Below are 10,307 nucleotides of genomic sequence, written 5' to 3'. Positions count from 1 at the left end.
TTGGATATATACATGTCCAAGAAAACAGCACCTGCAACAGGGCACAGCATTAGTATGGCGCATACAGATGTAAAATTTAACTAGTATAACAAATATACAAAAAAATGTGTATTTTTATTTAAAAAAATCAATAATTCCCACTTTCATAAACATGATTATGCAAAAAATGCAAAAACACAATTCAGTGACTTATTACAATCAAGCACACTTTCTGACACTTATTCCAGATTAATTTGTGTATGTAAAACTATTGTGTTTTCTTGATGCTGGCTTTTAGTGCATTAAAAGTGAAGAAAATAGATGTTATTGTAATTCAAATACAACAGTACAATAGCCAGTTACACCATATCAGTGATCAAACACAGTGATTATTTGTCCAATGTTTTAGGGCTTTCTCTTGCTATCTCTGCTGTTTACTTGTGAGCTTTGAAAAACACCTACTATCCAAAAATTACCATTAAATGGCTGCTGTATTCCTAGTTTAAGTTTTTATGCAGGCTATGACAGTCCTTACTCATTGGCAGTGCTAGAACATATAATAGCTGCAAGTCATTAAGAGCAAGCCCGCACAGTCGCACTTGAGGTTATGTTAGTTTTTGTGACTGATTCAGTCTTCTGCAATGTATAATAAGATGAAGGGCATTTTATGTGATTCATATTGGTAATGTCAACATGACAGAGATGAGCCAGAAGACCGAAGCATCTGATGTCTCTTAGTCCTGAACTAATCAGAGGCACTTTACCATCACATTAAACGGTGCAGGTTTCTGTTTGCAGTGCAGGGGTTAATCTGCTCAGTTTAGAGCTCTTGGAAGCTTTCCTGCATTAAGGCTCTCAGCTGTTCCCAGTTAACCACTTCCATCTCATATATAATATGGGCCCTGGCAAGCACTCAATGCCAGAGCAAGGTTCATGCTGCATGGTTAGGAGATGGTTTGTTGTAGTTGTGTGAGAAGGTGTTTGCTGGATTTATCTGAGATTGAGGTGAGGTTTTGGGTGTGTGCTACTCCCCTTCTTCTCCTACTTTGGTTTTTCCTCATCCTCCACTCCCCGGTTTTTACCTCTGTTGATTGTGTGAGTATATTTGTATGATTGGTATTTTCCATTATCCCTGTTTGTATTACTTTGTTAATCTGGTTGGTGTATTACGGTACACTACTACTCCCCTCTTTCCTGGGTGGGGGAAGGGTACAGACTGAGGGCGGATTCAGGAGATAAATCAAGGTACATGGCCCCTGTGTCTCCACTATTAGTAGTAATACAGGGAACAGGGCAAGATGGGGAGCCCCTAGCCTTAGGGACAGGGAAGGAACCCCTAGTCCCTGGATACTCGACAACAAAGTTGTAGCAGTAAATTGTTTGAAATTACCAGGACTTGTGTATAACATTAAACATTTGATTAGAATTTGATTTACATTAAATCGATTCTATCATTACAAAGAACCAAACATAAGTCCAGGGTCAAGACTTAACTTCAGGATTTCCGGACACTTCAGGATCGGGACATTTCTACAAGATGGGAACCCGGATGGGGGGACATTACTATAAGATGAGAGGAAGGAAGACAATATTACAGGGTGACATTTTTACAGGATATGGGACATTATTACAGGACAAGAGACATGACTGGGACTTTATTACAGGTAAATGGAACATTATTACAGAATGAGGCCAGAATGGGGGACATTATTATAGGATGCTAGCCAGCATAGGGTACATCATTAGAGGATGGAGGTTATTAAGACAAGATAGGGACAAAACAGGGGACATTATTACTGAATATTAAACAGGACAGGGGATCATTATTGCCGAAAAGAGTCGTTATTACAGGACAGAGGGACATTATTACAAGACAGAATACATTATTATGAAATGAGGTCGGGAATTGGGCATTTTTAAAGAGAGACATTATTAGCGGTTTGGGGACATTATTACGGAATGGGTATATTAAAACAGGAAGTTGGAAAATATTACAATATGAGTGACATTATTACCAGGTGGGGCCAGCAAGGGGAGCAATATTGCAGAACGGGGGACAATATTACATGAAGGGGGACATTATTACATGTCAGGTTAATATTACATGGCTATGAACGGAGGACATTATTACAAGAGGGTGGACATAATGCATGGTGGCATTATTACAAGAAGGGGAACATTATTAGAGGAAAGAGGGACATTATTACAGGATGGGTACATTTTTACAGGATGGTGGCCAGAATTGCTATATAGTGCCAACTGTAAAACAGATATTACTGTCTGGGGTCAATTAGGGACAAAAAATGGTTAACAATGCTAAAAAAATAAAGTAAAAAAAAAAATATATATATAAACTAAAGTAAAAAAAGTACACATTTTGTTTGTATGTTGGATCCTCCATGCATGTGATGTGACTGTCACACAGCCACGACACATGCAGCTGTGGCGCTGAACAGCTGATTATCAGGAGCACTCCAGGTATTGGGGTTACCAATGCAGCTATTCGATAAGTGCTGTAGCTATTTGGATAAGGAGTTATCTGAAGCTATTAGCTCATCCCTAGTAATTACTCAATAACCCATACTATAAACAACATAAAAAAAGAAAAGAAATAACAAGGAAGTATAAAATGTTTGAAAAACTGATCAAAAAGGTATTTAGCTTAAAATGTTATCACTAAAAACATCATTTCACCCCTGCAGAGTATGAGACATGTCAAATTCAATATTTTTTTTTTGATGTGCAGCCCATTTACCCAACTGAGTTTGATACTCTTGACACAAGCCACCAATCCTATATAAAACTTAAAGAAAGCCTGTCATCATATATAGTACATGCATCCTGATGGATGAACAGCATAATATAGAGGAGAAGTTGAGCAAAACGATATACACTGATAAAAAAATAAAGGGAACACTAAAACAACACAATGTAACTCCAAGTCAATCACACTTCTGTGAAATCAACCTGTCCATTTGTGAAGCAACACTGAGTGTGAATCAATTTCTCCTGCTGTTGTGCAAATGGAACAAACAGGTAGAAATAATAGCTAATTAGCAAGTAAAACCCTATAAAGGAGTGGTTCTGCAGGGGGTGGTTACAGACCATTGCACTGTTATCATCCTTTTTGGTCACTTTTGCATTTTGTCATTGCTCTCACCCCTAGACCTAGAGGTACAGTACAGTAGCATGAAGCGGTGTCTACAACCCACAGAAATTGATTGCTCAGGTACTGCAGCTCATCCAGGAAGGCACATGACTGTGATTTGTGACCAACAGGGTAGCTGTGTCTGTCACAACAGTGTCCACAGCATATAGCAGATACCAGGGGACAGACCAGTACACCAGGAGACGTGGAGGGGGCAGTAGGAGGGCAATAACCCAGCAGCATGATCACTTCCTCCTCCTTTGTGCAAGGAGGAACAGGAGGAGCAGTACCAGAACCCTGCAAAATGACATCCAGCAGGCCACTAACATCCATGTGTCTACTTAAACAGACAGAAACAGACGCCATTAGGGTGGTATGAGGGCCCAATGTCCACAAGTGGGTATTGTGCTTAAGTAATAGGGTGCAGGGTTGAGTATGTCACCATGGAACAGTCTGACCAACTGTTGAGGGGAATTTATTAACAGGAGTAAGATTCTCCTTGCAGGGAGTAAATAGGGGGTTAATAGAAATAAAGCCAACAGTAAACAGTTAAGCAGAATCAAAACGGTTAATGAATGTTCTTGTAACTTATCAGTCCAGGGAGATCCTGGCTGGAGGGTCCTTATTTCAACGTGGGTACAGTCACCAGCAGCGCTTGAAGATCCTGATCCTGAAGTCTCTTCTCTGTCTCCTGGGAACTGGAGACTCCGGGGTTAAGTCTTTGGAGTCTTTTCTCCCAGTGAAGCTGGAAGCAGGAAGTAACACAGCCACTCGGCTGCAAGTCTCTGTATATTAGGCTGTCAGTCTCTCTCTCTGCAGCAGCAATACTACACACACACTGAGCAGTTTACTTTGTCCCACTCAGGGGTCCTGGCTTGTCAGTGCGGTCACCGGGGCTGCGCGCTCAGGTCACTGTCAGGGGATACATCTTCTCTGATTACCGAGGCTTCCAAGTCCACACTCTCACATCCAGCCTTCACTATGGCTGGTATCTCAGCCTCAGTGCCCTCACGGGGAGCACTCTCTCTCGGGGAGTGTGGCGCTGCAGCCTGCTCTCTCTCTGGTGCGCTGTCCCCTCTGTCCCGTGCGCTCTGCTCCCTGCTCTTTTCTGACCACACACCTCTCTCTTCCTCTCTGCCCCCAGCAGTCACATGGTCCCTTCTGTCCAGGGCAGAAAGTCTTCCCCCCAACAACCCAGCTGTCTGACTAAGTGGTTCCATGTAAGGAGCAGGGAAAGCAACCTCCTTACATTCCCCCTCTCTTGAAGCTTGCCATTCCATGGGCGAGAACTCTTCCTGCTTCTCTTTTTCTTTTGAGGTGAGTCAGATACCTGCAATTCTCGCATCTCCTTCTGCCTTTCTTATTTCACATACTGCCAAACTAAATGGTCTAGGAGTTGTTCATCAGTCAGGTTGAGATATCCTTCCTCTACCTCGTCGGCAGCCATAGAGGAAAATTCCTCTTACGAATTTTGTGTTGTCACATTAGATTTTCAAACGGCATCCACTGTCCTCTTCTTTTTCTTCTTCTTTTTGGCTTTGCCGCTAGCAGATGCTTGCATAGATGATTTGTCCTTTTCCTTGTCGTTATCGGAAACTTTAGGGACTTCTTGCCTGGGCTCCTCAGTCTGGGGGCTTAGTACAAGTAATTCTTCTCCATAGCTCCCCCTCTCTTTGACAGGATCATTCTTGTTGAAACTAGAATCAGATGGATTAAGACCATGCAGACCGGACTCTTCCTCATCTGTGCCGGGCTCTGCGGGCATCACTTCCCAGGGCTTCTCAGCCACACGCCCTGTCTCACACAGCTGTTCCATTGCCTCTGTCTGATCAGGATCTTGTGAGATTACAGCCAGCACACTCTTCACCTCAGGAGGCGACATCAGTGGTTCCTCCTTCTCATCGACTAGGACCTTGAAAACGAGCGTCGCAAGAACACTTGCCACTTTTTCCCCTTCTCCTGAGCATCCAACATTGTGGTACTGTCTTGCTCTAGGTGGGGCTCTTCTCTTCCTGCCGTACCACTCTCTCCAGGGGCGATGTTCCCTCCAGTTAGCAGGACCCGCAGAGGGGTGAGCGGATATCTGCCACCGCTCTTCTCAGGTAGGGCAATTTCTGGACATGTGTCCTACCCTTCTGCACGACCAGCGCTCATGTCTGCGTCTGTCTGGAGGGCCCTTCAGTTTGGATCGTCTACCTCGGTGGGAGACATCTCTCATCTGTGGTTGCTCTTCACTCCAGGATACAGAGTTACACTCTGGGGCCACCACTGAAGCCTTCTTCATGCTACGCACCTCTTAGCTATCTCTTTCTGGCTGCTTCCGCATGTTACCTCTGGGTATGCCGCTGGTCCCCAAAACGGCAGTCAGGGCTTTCCCCAGACTCTCAATCTCTTCCCAGATTCTTCTTATCTTCAACTGGGAATCCCGGGTCCTTGTCATCTCCTCTTCATTATGACTGGGTGCTCCACAATTGTAGCATGTCGGCAGTCTTCTTCGCCGAGCGGCACTAGTCTCACTTTGGGGGGCGGTCTCTCTTTCTCACATTGGAGGGCTGTACTCTGCAGCAGGGGTCTACTTATATTCAGCCACTTCCTCATGGACCCGCTTAACCTCCTTCTTCAAGTCTTCTTCCCATTGAGGGGCAGTTACCTCCCCGCTCCATACCTTCCCCACTGGTGTTAGCATTCCTTGCTCTTGTTCGCGGGTGCGTACCTCACTCCTGACCTCAGAGAAGGTCATGTCTGGCTTTACACACATGCGCTCTCGTAGGGCCTGCCTGTTTCATCAACACATCTCGCAAGCCTGTCACCAGTTGGTCTTGCAGCACAACGTCAACTGACCCCACACCTACTCCGTCCTTCCGTTTAATGGCTGTATGAAGCTCCTGCAGGGCATTCATATATTGTGTCACGGTCTCCGCCTCTCTTTGTACCCAGCAGAACAGTCGCATGCGCAGCTCCCCTATGTCAGGGGGGTCCCCATGCGTCTCCTCAAGTATACGTAATACTTTGTCCAGGGTATCTCTCGCCTGGGGGGGTCTGAGCATAACAGAGTCCTGTACATCCCCCTCTAGGGCCATCAGAGCTATTTCTGCCTGCAGAGCCGGCATCATAGGATGCATCTGCATCATTCCCCGGATGCGCTCTGTCCAACTCCACAACATGACATCGCTCCCTGAGAATTTTGGCAGGTTAAGCAACATGGCTCCCAGGGAGATGCTAGACCTGGGGCCTCCCCCAGCTGCTTGGTCTGCCCTTTCTACCATGTGACATCCTGCTGACTACGCCAAGTGTAATAGGGTGCAGGGTTGAGTATGTCACCACGGAACCGACAGACCAACTGTTGAGGGGAATTTATCAACAGGAGTAAGATTCTCCTCACAGGGACTAAACAGGGGGTTAATAGAGATAAAGGAAACAGTAAACAGTTAAGCGGAATCGAAACGGTTAACAAATGTTCTTGTAACTTATAAGTAGAGGGCGGTCCTGACTGGAGGGTTCTTATTCCAATGTGGGTACAGACACCAGCAGCGCTTGAAGATCCTGAAGTCTCTCCTCTGTCTCCTGGGAACTGGAGACTCCGGGGTTAAGTCTTTGCAGTCTTTTCTCCCAGTGAAGCTGGAAGCAGGAAGTAACACAGCCACTCTGCTGCACAGTCTCTGTATATTAGCCTGGCAGTCTTTCTGCAGTAGCAATGCTACACACACACTGAGCAGTATACTTGTCACACTCGGTGGTCCTGGCTTGTCACTGCGGTCACCGGGGCTGCACGCTCTGATCACTGTCAGGGTCACTGTCACTGTCTTATCTGATTACGGAGGCTTCCAAGTCCACACTCTCACATCCAGCCTTCACTACGGCTGGTATCTGAGCCTCAGTGCCCTCACGGGGAGCACTCTTTCTTGGGGAGCGTGGCGCTGCAGCCTGCTCTCTCTCTGGTGTGCTGTCCCCTCTGTCCTGCGTGCTCTGCTCTCCTGCTCTTTTCTGACCACACCCCTCTCTCTTCCTTTCTACCCTCAGCAGTCACATGGTCCCTTCTGTCCAGGGCAAAAAGTCTTCCCCCTACAACCCAGCTGTGTGACTAAGTGATTCCAGGTAAGGAGCAGGGAAAGCAACCTCCTTACATTTACAGTCCAACATCGTGCAGGGCAATTGACATTTACCAGAGAACACCAAGATTAGCGGATTTGACATTGGCACCCTGTGCTTTTAATGGATGAGAGTAGGTTCACACTGTGCACATGTGACAGATGTGATAGTCTGAATACGCCAAGGAGAAAGTTCTGCTACCTGCAACATTCTCCAGCATGCCAGGTTTGGCAGTGGGTCAGTAATAGTGTATGGATGCATTTCTTTAGAGGGCTGTACAGCCCTCCATGTGCTAGCCAAAGGTACCCTGCCTGCCATTAGGTACCAGTATGAGATCCTCAGACCCATTGTGAGACAATATGCTCGTGCAGTGGGCCATGAGTTCTTTCTGATGCTTGACAATGCAATGCCTGATGAAAGCATTGATGCTCTCGACTGGCCTGGTCATTCCCCAGACCTGAATCCAATCGAGCACATCTGCGACATCATGTCTCTTTCCATCCACTAACACAATGCTGCAACACAGACTGTACAGGCCTTGTAGGGAGGTCATACAGGCACGTGGAGGTCACACACACCACTGAGCATCATTTCCTTGTCTTGATGCATTTCCACTAAAGTTGGATCAGTCAGTAATTTGATTTTCCACTTTGAGTTTGAGTATCATTCCAAATCCCGACCTCCATGGGATATTAATTTTTATTTACATTGATAAATAATATGTCTTATTCTCAATGCATTCCACTATTTAATGAATACAGATTTGCAGCTGGAATAATTAATTCATTGAAATCTAGGATGTGGCATTTTAGTGTTCCCTTTATTTTTTTGATCAGTGTATATAAGTTTGCTGGAAGGATGTAGAAAACCTGTCATGTTGAAAATGGTATCTGACCTTTAGGCAATGTGTTATAGAGCAAGAGGAGTTGATCAGATAGATACAACTTTTTGGGAACAAATTTCAGCAATACTTACATTTAATTGACTTCGTCATGACCGATGACGGATAGGTTTATCGTAGGTCGGAACTCATATCTTTTCAGGCTCATGACATCTGATTTGATCAGCTGTCAAGTGCCCCTAACAGCCAAAAGTGGAATCATGATCCACCTGCATCTGTTAACATGTTAAATGCATTTAACACAATCATGTCAAAAGAGCACCACATTAAACCCTTATCACATGATTTTGGGGCTGATCTGCTATGAATGCCGGCATGTAGCTGGCGTTTGTAAATGATGATATTTGCTACACATAGCATGGCTGCAGTATACTTTTATCAGTAAAAATGTCAGTTTTGTGAGCAAAAAATAAGCCCTCATCCAGACCCAGATCCCAAAAATGGAGACGCTACAGGTCTCGGAAAATGGCAATTTTGGGTTTTTTTTACAAACTTTGGATTTTTTTTCACCACTTAAATAAAAAAGAACCTATACATGTTTGGTACCTGCAAAATCATATAGTGACCTGGAAAAGTCAGTTTTATTATTTATAGAACAATGTAAAAGAAAAAAACTACTGTGGTATTGCAATTTTTTTGCAATTTCACCTCACTTGGAATTGGTTTCCTACTTTTCAGTACACTGATTGATAAAATCAATAATGTTGTTTAAAGGGAACCTGTCACCCCCCCCCCCCCCCCCCAGGTGTTTTTAACTAAAAAAAAGCCACCTTGTGCTGCATTCTGACAAGGTGGCTCTTTTAGTTCTGGGTGCTGTAACTGCTGAAATAATCAGTTTTATAATTTGTCCTAAATACCTTGTCTTCAGTCAAGGAGGCAGGCGTTTCCCCCCTGCTTCAGACACCACACAGCCATCACTCAAATCTTCTTGGCGGCGCCTCTTCAGCGCTGTTTTGAAAATAGCCGGCGCCTGCGCTCTTTTCTCCTGCCTTTGGCAGGCGCAGTGAGTGCTGCCCGTCTTTCCTCATATGCAGTCTCGGTGACTGCGCCTGTGTGGCCGCCCTGCTTGTAAATCCCAGCCCCGCAATGTGAATAAATCATAAGTCACTGCAGGGCTGGGATTCACAAGCAGGGCGGCCGCACAGATTTGAGTGACGGCTGTGTGGTGTCTGAAGCAGGGGGGGAAAGGCCTGCCTCCTTGTCTGAAGACAAGGTATTTAGGACAAATTATAAAACTGATTATTTCGGCAGTTACAGCACCCAGAACTAAAAGAGCCACCTTGTCAGAATGCAGCATTACTGCTGCACAAGGTGGCTCTTTTAGTTAAAAACGCCTGGGGGGGTGTGTGACAGGTTCCCTTTAAAATTACTACTCGTCCCACAAGAAACAAGTCATCACACAGCTACATTTACAGAAAAATAAAAAGTTATGGCTCTGGGAAGAAGGAGGGCAAAAAACAGAAACACAAAAACAGAAAATTCCAATGTCAAGAAGGAGTTAATTGAAATCACTGGTGTTAATACTGTATAAATGTGAGTCCAGGAAGTGGTCTTTTTAGTGATTTATCATAAGTTTCGCATACTTATTCATATCTGAAAGACTGCCACTGGACTAATACATCCAAGCACAAGGAATTTCAATGAATAAACTGCGAGCTTTACTAAAACATTTCCCACAAAAATGTCCATTAATCTGATCAGCTCCTCCTGATCTATAATATCGCTCCTCCAGGCCAGATGCCATTTTCAACATGACAGGTTCCCTTTAAAATTACATTATGTGGCATTTAGAAGAGTTTGAGTTTAAATGTTTTTTTCCGTCACTTTACTTGCAATTCAAATATTACTTTAGCAAAACTTGAGGAACAATAATTAGCAGCAAATGCTAATTATTGCAGTTCCATTTAAGAACGTTGATGTTTGAATGTGTAAATGAGAAATGGGTGACTTTGTTCTCATTTGCATGTCGGTGTTCGGTTATTCCTGGCTGCAGAGCACTCGCTCTATGTTTTTTATGCTTATGTAAACATTTGCTTTTATTTGTAGCCCTTTGTTTAGTACAGCTGAATACAAATTTTCTATTGCTTCTGGAACCAGCGCAGTCCTGCAGTACATTACATTAACTCTAAATAGAAATTTGCACTACCATTCACTTTAGCTCCAGACAACCAGCTTGACTCTCCTATTATA

Source organism: Ranitomeya variabilis, chromosome 3 (genome assembly GCF_051348905.1).
Source record: "Ranitomeya variabilis isolate aRanVar5 chromosome 3, aRanVar5.hap1, whole genome shotgun sequence".
NCBI lineage: Eukaryota > Metazoa > Chordata > Amphibia > Anura > Dendrobatidae > Ranitomeya > Ranitomeya variabilis.
Note: the sequence above shows the minus strand (reverse complement) of the source record.